This window comes from Myodes glareolus, chromosome 25 (genome assembly GCF_982192425.1).
Source record: "Myodes glareolus chromosome 25, mMyoGla1.1, whole genome shotgun sequence".
In the NCBI taxonomy this organism is placed as follows: Eukaryota; Metazoa; Chordata; class Mammalia; order Rodentia; family Cricetidae; genus Myodes; species Myodes glareolus.
In genome coordinates this window covers 35,647,147-35,654,434 of record NC_142050.1, presented here as the reverse complement: position 1 = coordinate 35,654,434, position 7,288 = coordinate 35,647,147, and the positions used below count along the sequence as shown (strand labels likewise).

Genomic DNA, 7,288 nt, shown 5'->3' with positions numbered 1-7,288 from the left:
TGTACTGAGACCTTGCTTCCCAGTAGCTCAGGCGTAATCTTCCTGCCATTTCTATCAAGTGTCCAGTATGTCCTTTCTCTTTAACCCTAGGTACTGGGGAAAAAAATTTAAGTGACATCAATAAGAAGGAAGAATGGTAAGTAAGTTCTAACCTTTGTAGTTCTACAATTTAATATCTATCTATAGATGAAAATACCTAAATAGGGGCCACACAAAAGAATTTGAATATATAAATTTCTTAACTTTTTTATTAATAAATTGTATTTATTTACTTATCTATCTTCTATCATCTATCTATCTATCTATCTATCTATCTATCTATCTATCTATCTATCTATCTATATATCTGAGTCTTTTGCCTGCATGTATGCATGTGTATGTATGCACCATATTCATGCAGTGCTCAGAGAAGCCAGATGACATGGATCCCCTGAACTGGAGTTATAGACAGTTGTGAGCCACCATGTGAGTGCCGAGAACCTGACCTGAGTCCTCTGCAAGAGCAGAAAGTACTCTTAATCACTGAGCCACCTCTCCTGTAGGGCCCCTGTCTCCCCTTACTCCCTGGGGTGCGTCTCGAGGACAGTTCTGGTCAGCCAGCTAAAGCTTCCTGCTGTTCCTGTGTTCTCTCTGCCATAGCCTGGTGATTTAGCTGTAGGGCTTTGCTTCATCTTTGGTATGGTAATTTTCCACCTGCCCGGGAAAATTCCTACAGTTCTCTCTCCTGGCTGCTGTCGCTGCTCTCAGGCCCCCAACCCCCTGCCTGGGAAGGAACCCATAGGGCGCCAGGTCCCCTACGGCGCCAGTTTCCCCTCTGGCTGGGAGGGAATTCTTTTACTGGGGCCAAGGTATATTAGCTTTGCATTAAGCTGAATAAAGTGGCATTCGGTGATCTCTTGTCGAATGACCCTGGTCTGTTGTGTCTTTTGTTCAATCTCCGGGCCTTTGCCCAAACTCATGTAAGGTATGGAGGCGCACGACCCAAACTGAGAGGGTAACACGAACTTGGCTGTTACACTCTCCAGCCCTGAAAAATACAAATTTCAAAAACAAATAAACAAACAAAAAAGCCTACACCAGGGGATGGGATTATATGTAGATCAGCTGGTAAAGTGCTTGCTAGATTTGATCCTTGTACAACATAAAATCAGGCATGGTATCTCATACCATTAATCTCAGGCCTTGGGAGGTTAAAGTAAGAGGGTCAGAAGGTCATTGTGCATTTAGTCCTAGTTCTTGGGACCCAGAGGCAGGCACATACCTGTCTAAATAAATGCATAGCAAATTAAAAAGTAAAAGAAGTTGTTCATGGCTGTCCTCAGCGATATTGCAAGTTCTTGGTTAGCTTGGGCTTCATCATACCTCATCTCAAAAACAAAATAAAAACAAAACCAATATTTATCCGTGTTTCCCCCAGACATTCCAGATTTAAGGATACATCAAGCAGAAAATAAGGGATGATAGAAGGAGCTCAACCAAAAGAAGCTAAAAGACAGAAATGGTGATCCTTTGTAGGCAAAGTTTTTCTATGTCTTGGCAGTGGCTCCCAAATAACTACAAAGAGGTTTAAATTAATTATAAATGCTTAGTCAATAGCTTAGTCTTGTTTCTAGCTAGCTCTTATAACTTAAGTGAACCCATTTCTATTAATCTGTGTGCTGCCCACTTGGCTCACGACTTGTTACCTATTTTGTACGTGTTCTGCTCCTCTGCATTTGGCTGATGACTCTTCTGACTCCGCCCTTCTTCCCAGCATTCTCTCTGCCCCTAAAATCCCACCTATCTATTGACCAGTCAGGTATTTATTAACAATGAGAGCAACACATTTTCACAGTGTGCAAAAGGATGATTTCACAGCAATCCTGTATTAAACAAAGTAGAGTCCAAGTCTCACGAGTCCAAGTCACAAGTTGTCACAAGGGGCTAGAGAGAAGACTCAACCGTTAGAATCTAAGTTCTTTTTTCTCCCTGGGTAGAGATAAAAACATAGAAAGGGGAGAAAGAGGAGGAGAAGAAAAAGAAGAAGAGGAGGAAGAAACAGTTTACTCCTACAGTAGTACATTATTCAACCTTAATAAAGAAGGAACTATGGCCACTTGACACCATCATGTATGAATGAGTGCTTTTTTTTTTTTTTTTTTTTTTTTTGTGAAACAAGCCACTTGAATGGTAATTTAAGAATAGTCCAACTCAGAATCGGAGAATGGGAGCTAGAAAGAGAGCACAATAATAGAGCACGTGTAATCTGATTTATACTTATTTTATGAGTGTTTTGCCTGCATGCGTGTATGCGTACTACATGTGTGCAGTGCTCTCAGAGGCTAGAAGAGGGTATCAGGTCTCCTAGAACTAGAGTTATGGATGTCTGTGCGCCTCTGTGCAGGTGTTGACCAACAAACCCAGGCCATCCGGAAGAGCAGGAAGTGTCCGTAACCACTGGGAGTTGTCTCCAGACACAGAGCACTTTTCTAGCGTGAGATCTTGGACTCAGTCCCAGGACAAAAATACCAGAGAATGGGATAGTGAGTCAGTAATTTCCAGAGACTGAATGAGGGTGGGAGGTGAACATTTTCCAAATGGCTTTAATGTGTAAGATTTATAAGTATTAGGGAACGGAAATGTAACTCAGTCTGTGGAGTGCTTACTAGCATTCAGGGACCCCTGGCCTCAGTCTCCAACATTGAATAACCTGAGCATAGAGGGTAGAGTTTCAAAGTCATTCTCAGCTACACCTAGCTCCAGACAACTTGAGATAAAGACTCTGTTCAAAAATAGGAAGGAAGGACTAGAGAAGTGACTCAGTGGGATGAGCACTGGCTGTGCAAATGTAAGTACCCGAGTTCAAACCCATAGCACCCACATCACACACTGGGTATGCCTGTGTGTGTGTGCCTGTAATTCTATTCTTAGGGATGGTAGAGAGAGGAGAATCACTGGGGTCTTCTGGCTGCCAGCCAAGCTTCATGTTCAGTGAGAGATGTTGACTCAGGGAATAAGGTAAAGCAAGACACCTGATGTCTTCCTCTGGCTTCCAAGTGTGCTTCTATACGCACAGCATACAGGTACATATTCATATTCTCTCTCTCTCTCTCTCTCTCTCTCTCTCTCTCTCTCTCTCTGTCTCTCTCTTTCTCTCTCACACACACACCCTCTCTGGTGTGGGAGAATTGTATGTATTCTGTCAATCATATTTTAATAAAATGCTGATTGGCAGGAAGGAAGTATAGGCGGGTCAACCAGACAGGAAGTAGAGGCGGGGGCAATGAGAATAGGATAAGGCTAGGGAGGAGAAAGCTCCCTCGGCCATTCCTGTCCAGACCACCGAAGAGGCAAGATGTAAGCTGCCCACCTGAGAAAGGTACTGAGCCGTGTGGCTAACGTAGATAAGGATAATGGGGTAACATAAGTTACAAGGACTAATAAGAAGCCTGACCTAATGGGCCAATCAGTTTATAATCTTATGGAGTCCTGTGTGTGATTTTCGTTGGGAGAAGCCGGTTGTGGGGTACCGGGCGGGACAGAAACCCCAACAAGCCGGCCCCTCATGTTACACCCTCTCTCTCTCTCTCTCTCTCTCCCTCTCCCTCTCCCTCTCTCTCTCTCTCTCAAACACACACACACACAGACACACACACACACACACACACACACACACACCTCATTTAATTAAGCTCAGGAAGAAACTTTTGGAATCTGTGGTGGTTTGAATGAGAAAGCTCCTTATAGTTAGATGTTTTATTACATGGTTCCCAGTTGGTAGTGGGTAGGTTTAGGAAGTGTGGCCTTATTGGAGGAATCATATAACTGAGAATAAACTTTGTGATCTCAAAGTTACATGCAATTTCATGTTTTCCTTATTTCTCTGCTTTCTGCTTTCAGATCAAAATGTGTCACAGATCACTTCCTATTGCCTTCTGATCAAGATGTAGCCAGCACCATGCCTGCCTGCATGCTGCCATGTTCCCTGCCATGATGATCATGGATTGTATCCCTGAAACTGCAAGCAAGCCAGCACAATGAAATGTTTTCCTTATAAGAGTAGCCTTATGGTATCTCTTCACAGCAATAAAAACCCTAACTAAGACAGTATGTCACTCACACCACAAAATAATCCTGTATTTAAACAATTAGGTTGACTAAAAACTGGATAAATAAATGTGAAGAGACCTGGGGATGGTGATATGGCTCAGGAAATAAAAGCCCTTAGCTTCTCATTCAGATGATCCATGAAGGCTCACTGTCATCTGTAACTCTAGTCCCAGGGAATCTAATGTCCTCTTTTGGTCTCCCTGGGGATAGTCATGCACAGATATACATGCATTCAAAATATTCATACACAAAAAAATAAATTTTAAAATTGAAAATATGAAGAGACCTCTTAGATTAAAAAATCATTTGATTGCACAGTGATGGATTGTGGTGACTCAAAAATGTGATCCTATTCCACCTTGTCTGAAGGTCAGAGCGTTTCAGCTTGCTCAAAGTTGTTGACAACAACTATGGTTACACACCCTGACAAAGGGTGTGGTTACTTGTTATTTTGAACATTAAGATGGCCCATGGAGGTAGATCCACTACACCCTGACCAAAGGTAAGAGAGTTAGAACTTACTTCTGCTCCTTCAAGGTTGTTGTCTGTTTTTACCTCAAACAAAGGTCCTACCTTGATTTAGGTCAGAGAGTTCTGCTCTCTCAAGGTTATTGTCAACAGGTATAGCTAATATCCAAACCTTGTGTTTCAGGTATTGAGAAGTAGATCTGTTTCTACCTCAATCAAAAGTCTAGGGATCCAACTAAGTTCCTGCTCCCTTAGGGAGATAACAATGAATTCTACCCAGGAAGTGATTTGTCTACAGAATGTTTTTGTCTAGAGTGTGAGCATTGTCTTGTTCCAGCAAACAGAATGTTTAACTGAAAATGTAGCCCGCAATCCTTCAAGTAGTCAGTTCATTTCCTTGTATCATGTTAATGTAAATTTTTATTTTACTCCTACCTTTTGGGGTTGAGACATTTAAACAAATGGAAATTAAAAGAAAGCAATTTCAGTATTCACTGGAACTCCCTCCCAGTACTATCTTGTGTTTCTGTTATTTTTACTTGCGTCTTCGTTCTCTTTACTTATTTTTCTAATCTCTATGCCCCTACCCTAGTAAGTGGTATCCTTATCGAAGCTGGTCTCCAACAATGGATTGGAGGAACTATAGCTTATCCAGAACATAATAAGTGATTAAGAGAAGCTTTGCATGCAAAGTGTCTCCATTACATGATGTTGATGTCAACAATCTATAAAGTTCTGTGGGCAAAAGTTCTCAGGAAAAAAAAACATACCTGCTTGAATGTTCTACACATTAGAAAACCTGTGATTGTGGAGAGGTTGAAGGTCCAGAGCCTACTTACAAATTATCTTGGGTCCTCAAATAGCTGTTATCTCCCTCTGTGTGTAATGGGATGTCTTTGTGACAAGCACATGAAACTTCTTGAGATGTACTAATTTAGCAGACAACTAGCTTTCACCAGCCCAAGGGCTAAGCATCCCATAAGACAGTATCTGAGATCTATAGCAAAATTTTCTCTGACATACTGTCTTAATCATTGTTCTATCAGTGTGAGGAGACATCGTGACCAAGATCACTCTCATAAAAGAAAGCATTTAATTGGGGGCTGGCGTATAGTTTCAGAAGTTAGTTGTTATCATCATGGTAGGGGGAATGATGGCACACAGGCAGATATGGAGAAGTAGCTGGGAGTTCTATATCCCAAACCATAGGCAGAGAAAGAGAGACAGAGACAGAGAGAAACAGAGACAGAGAAAAAGACAGACTGTATGACTTTTGAATCCTCAAAGCCTACCCCCAATGACATACTTCCTCCAACAAGGCCATAATCCTAATCCTTCTAATTCTTTCAAAGAGGTCTACTCCCCCGTGGCTAAGCATTCAAATATGTGAACTTATGGTGACCATTCTTATTAAAACCACAACACCCACCTCTTGGATATGCTCATGAAATTCTGTTGATTTATTACTTTCTTTGCTCTCTTCATATCAAAATTTTTGAAATTGTTACCTAGTTCGAACCTGGTCTTTAACAAAATCCAAATCTTTTATTTCTTGGAACTTGGTCACTTATATTGGTTGTTAGAATAAGCCATCTCCTTTTCCTTTGAGGTGAGAGCTGTTTTTGTCAACAGTGTTCTTAGTCTTTGAGATGTATGAAGAAAGGTAGATTTATTTGAGAGATGTAGAATGTGTCGCTCTACTGTGCAATAGGTCAACAGACAAGAAATAGCATGGAAATTCTCTTTTATTTGCATAGATCTTTAAATAAATATGGAGAATACATGGATTAGCAAGAGGAATCTTCTATGTGGACTGTTGAGGGGCTAAAATAGCCCATCCACTTATTTGCATCACAAACAACATAAATGATGGATAAATTTACCCCCGTTTGTTGAGTTTATGTCTGAGCTATCAGGATTATTCAAGTGTGTTTTGTTATTTTCACAGAAGTTTACATTTAAATGCATTATTTGTTCATATAACGATGCCTTCAAATGACTACGTTTGTAATAATTCTAGTTATTTCCCCTTTTTTTCAAGAAAGCAAATTATGTTAAATACTTGGTTGTCACTGCCTTGGAAAATTTTCTGATAAAATTCTGCTGTACAAAGTCTTGCTTGATAATTCATGATATTGGGGAACTGTATAAATACATTTCTGAGTGTGCTAGCTAGTTTTATGTCAACTTGACATAAGCTTGAGTCATTGGCGAAAAGAGAGCTTTAACTGAGAAAATACCTCCATAAGATTGGGCAAGACTATTAGGCGTGTTTTTAACTAGTGATTGATGTGGGAGGGCCTAGCCCCGTGTGGTTGGGGCCACCCCTATCCTATGCTGCTAGCTCTGGGCTCTATAAGAAAACGGACTGAGCAAGGCATGTAGAGCGAGCCAATAAGCAACACCTCTCCTTATTTCTGCATCAGCTCCTGCCTCCAGACTCCTACCCTGCTTGAGTTCCTTTCCCCACTGCATTTGATGATAAACTGTTATATGAAACTGTGAGTGAAGAAAAGTCCTTTCTTCCCTTTTTGTAATTGGGAATCATAGCCCTAACTAGGACCCTGGGGAAAGGCTAGAGGTGGCCATCATCTGACTTCGGAAATGTGGGGGAACGCAACTAAACTATGTCGTATGTTCACCTTGCCTTTCAGATATATGGTTATACTGACTGTACTAAGGGCAGCTTTGAGGTCCTTGGAATGGGAATAACTTCAATTCAGGCAAAAGA

At 41.1% G+C, this 7,288-nt stretch overlaps 1 long non-coding RNA gene across 1 annotated transcript; it reads left to right on the top strand.

The window, feature by feature from the left end:
- LOC148117879 (uncharacterized) lies at positions 1–5,070 on the top strand. The gene is made up of 2 exons (XR_015736658.1): positions 1–136; positions 3,880–5,070. It is a non-coding gene; the product is annotated as an uncharacterized LOC148117879 (long non-coding RNA).
- The last annotated feature ends 2,218 nt before the right edge of the window (positions 5,071–7,288 follow it).